Here is a 3,676-nt window from a genome sequence, read left to right as displayed (position 1 = left end):
CACAGGCTCACACATGATGTTATCGTTACCAATTGTCGTCGTTACATATAAAAGGTTAAGCGGTGCCATGTTAGCCTGACTAGCGGCCCCCATCAGTCATAAACACACTCAATTGAGCCAAATCCGCCAATCAGTGTTATTTGCAAAAAGATTACGGTAGACATGGTGTTTTCTGCAACAAAAATGCAACGTAGTATTTTCTGATAATCTAACATTCAAAGTGGTGGTTTTGTGCAATTTACTCTAAATCACTCTATACACACATGAAAAATGTATGCTGTTCAATTTGTTTTTCCATGTGCAACGTCATGTTTTCCCAGGTATATGGAGATTACTACCATTTGTCTGCCTGAGCATTCAGTACAGTCTTCTGCATTATTGACCTGGTTGGTCTCGGTTTGTGAACTAGTACGAGGATATAGTTGATTCCACAATCCACATGCTGGTCTGTGGTATAAAAAGGAGAGCCGTGAAATAAGGACTGGTACCAGGTGACTAGGTAAAGACAGTATACAATGAGGACTCCCCCAAGATGCAATATTATCTTCAGCTCGTATTTAGCCAAGGAATTAGTTGCCCTGCCATGCATTATTTTTCGCGGTGGGTGCATGTGTTCGTCGTGCTGTCAGAAGGGCAGCTGTCGGCCGCCCCTGCCTGGGTGTCCAAAAAACAGGCCACAGCAATCTTGGAGCAGGCAGCAGCAGCAGCAGCAGAGGAGGTAGGATTGCCTCAGAAAAAGGAAAACAGAGCTGCAGAACAAGCCAACCATCAGAGTTTCGGAGAATCGGGGGAAGAAAGCTAAACGACTAATTATGCTTCATCGCTTATGTATTGCACTTTGATGTTGTTGACACCAGAACCAGTTGTCATCCAATCTTTGATGCTAACATCTGATTTACTCAGATATTAACTAATGAATGAACTTTGCAGAATTTAAACTTTCACTAGTAGCTGAAGATCCTACTAACTGTACTGGGACATGAAGAAGCCACCAGACACATGCCAGCAAGAACCAGGGCCCTCCGGGTGGTACATAACCCATGTGGATCCATTCCACCAACACAGAAACCGCTAACTAATGAAACTACAGCTTCACAGGAACTCAACCAGGACACAATCTTTTTTCAGAGACAAAGCAGGTGGAGGTGAAGAATTGTAGACGAATGGTGAGGACCAACAGCTGTGCACCGCATGCACCCTGTGACTCTCCCCCACTGGTCTATGTTCCAACTACTACTACTCTGAACGTCCGAATTCTCTTGCCTTACAAGGATAACTTTGAGCATACATACTGCATTATCAATCCGGATGATGAACTTGTTTTTTATTCTGAAGCAAATGATCAAAGTGACCTTCAAATTACTGCACATTGTGTTGTGTTCAAACATTCTACAGTGATACCCAGAAATCCCAGCAAGGAACAAGTTACAAAAGTGAGTAGTACAACGGGGGTGAAGCATACACAAAAAAGTAGATGAAGCATTACATTCGTTGTGTGTTCTATCTAAGACCTCCCTGGCCGCAACATACAGCAGTTCCATAGACCACCAGTACTAGTAGGCAAATCTAGAATATGTTTCTTCCCGAACTAATAAAATCCACTGAGAACAAAGAAGCATGGTATATGTTAAAAGATTCAACTGCAGAAGGAGTATTACAAATTGAGCCCAAAAATACAACAGCATAAGGTAAGCACCATATCACAGATGGACACAGAAAAAAGATAGCATCAATCACAGATGTAGCATAGATTGATACCATGAGACTATGGCCCAATAACTACATCTTTACAGTAGTTCCACCACATGTGATCTAACCTAGACTGCTAGAGTCAACCTGTTCCTTGCCCCGAACAAGTCGGCAAAACAAAAGAGATAGCATTGTCTGTGATCAAAATCACTATCCCAAAGGCAGAACATTTCATCGAGAAAATGTCTATGATGCAACGGTACTCTAAAAATCACATGCAGCTTGCAAGTTAAAAAAGAGGATATCTGCCTCTTTTCATCTTCAGATAGAACAAAAGGGTAGAAACAGAAAACACCCCAAATATTGACTATTAAGAAGACCACCAGATATGAAGGTAAAGTCAATTATTTAGTTCATAGAAGAGGGACATGAGCCATATAAATTGCTAACAGTTGAATACTAAGAAGACCACTAGATAAATAAAACAAAGCAAAGTCCTCTCACCCAATAAAACAGAGACATGAAGCAGATTAGTTAGTTTTAGCATCGATACACACCATAGTCACTTCAGCCCGAAAGGGTGCTAACACAAGCTTAGATTTCATGCAAAAACATGACAGTCAGAGCCTCGGATCACAACTTTACATACATCAAAACAAAAGGAAGAAGCTAGCAGGCTCATACTTGATCCAATTTATAGGTATTGAAGCTCACGAGGATACGGCAGCTAGGTAGAAAGAAGCACCACCCCCCTCAACAGCCATCAGATGAAAGGCAAAGCGTTCAATGCATAACTTTGTAGAGCTGGAAAGAAGGTATGCTCGACAAGACTTTGTTTGAGCCGATGTCCGGTCTCAATGAGGCTTCGGCGACCATGATCAAAACTGGCAATCAATTTGCCATCACTGTCAACCTGAAGCAGCCAGTGATCAATCCTGACCAGCATGAGCACACCACCATCCACCGAAACAAACTCCATTCCCCAAAGGCCATCACCAATTTCAAGCATCCCCCTGATTTCTGCAACTGGTAATTCGACTCGGTATTTGTAGTCCCAGACCTGGTCACATAGTTCTGCGACACCCATATATCAATAATTTTTGTGGCATGGTTCTGGCTATACATGCCGAGCGTATCATCCATCTCAAACAAAAAAGAGCTATTGGGATTGGGAACAATTGGAGCACGCATGTGCTGGAACGACTCTGCTATGGTGTCGAATACTATTACCAGTTCGCTTTCAATTGTAATTGGGAATGAGCTGTTTGCCGTATAATACACTGGATACCCATGCAAGCTATCTCCAATCCGGACAGCAGGGGTGACACTGAAGCATGTCGTCTCCATCTCCGGCCACCCAATGTACCTCGGTGGCTGGTCAGAGCCAAACGGAAAGACAAAGCAGCCAACTTGGTGACCTTTAGGCAAGTCAATGCAGCTAGACCGTTTCAGCAACAGCCGGTACTCGCCTGTAGGTCTGTGTGGGTACATCCCCAAGATGCTGAAGTTCGACAGTGGCCCAAGGATGGCATGCTCACGCGTGGCTGGATTGCAGACGGAGACGAAGGTGCGAGAGCCCGTCTCCAAGTCAACCTTGGAGAGGAGGAGGAGGCCGTCGCAGGAGGCCTCCAGAAGTCCCCGTCAAGCCGGGCGACGGAATGGAGCTGGGCGTCGGCGGCGGAGCGGTGGTCGAAGGCGAGGATATCACGGCAGTGGTCGCTGGTGAAAACGGGGAGGTTGGGCTGGCGGGCGCGTGGTGGGCGAGGAGGAAGCGGCGGGTGGAGGTGGCGGAGCGCCAGGCACGGCGGACGGCGCGGCAGCGGAGGAGGGATTTGGGGGGCAGGAGGACGAGGATCTCCCAGGTGACGATCTCATCTGGGAGGCCGGGGAGAAGAGGCGTCGCCATGGTCGCCGCCAGCTGCTCCGGCCGGGAGGAATGAGACGACGAGTTGGGGAATGGGCTCAACCCTAGAAAATTTTGCGGCGA

General features: G+C 46.3%; 1 pseudogene; it reads right to left on the bottom strand.

Annotated features, from left to right (window-relative positions):
• Positions 1-1,472: 1,472 nt before the first annotated feature.
• Positions 1,473-3,676, bottom strand: LOC123059230 (uncharacterized; annotated as a pseudogene).

This window comes from Triticum aestivum, chromosome 3A (genome assembly GCF_018294505.1).
Source record: "Triticum aestivum cultivar Chinese Spring chromosome 3A, IWGSC CS RefSeq v2.1, whole genome shotgun sequence".
Taxonomy (NCBI): Eukaryota; Viridiplantae; Streptophyta; class Magnoliopsida; order Poales; family Poaceae; genus Triticum; species Triticum aestivum.
The sequence above is the reverse complement of the archived record's forward strand: the minus strand, read 5'-3'. Positions and strand labels throughout refer to the sequence as shown.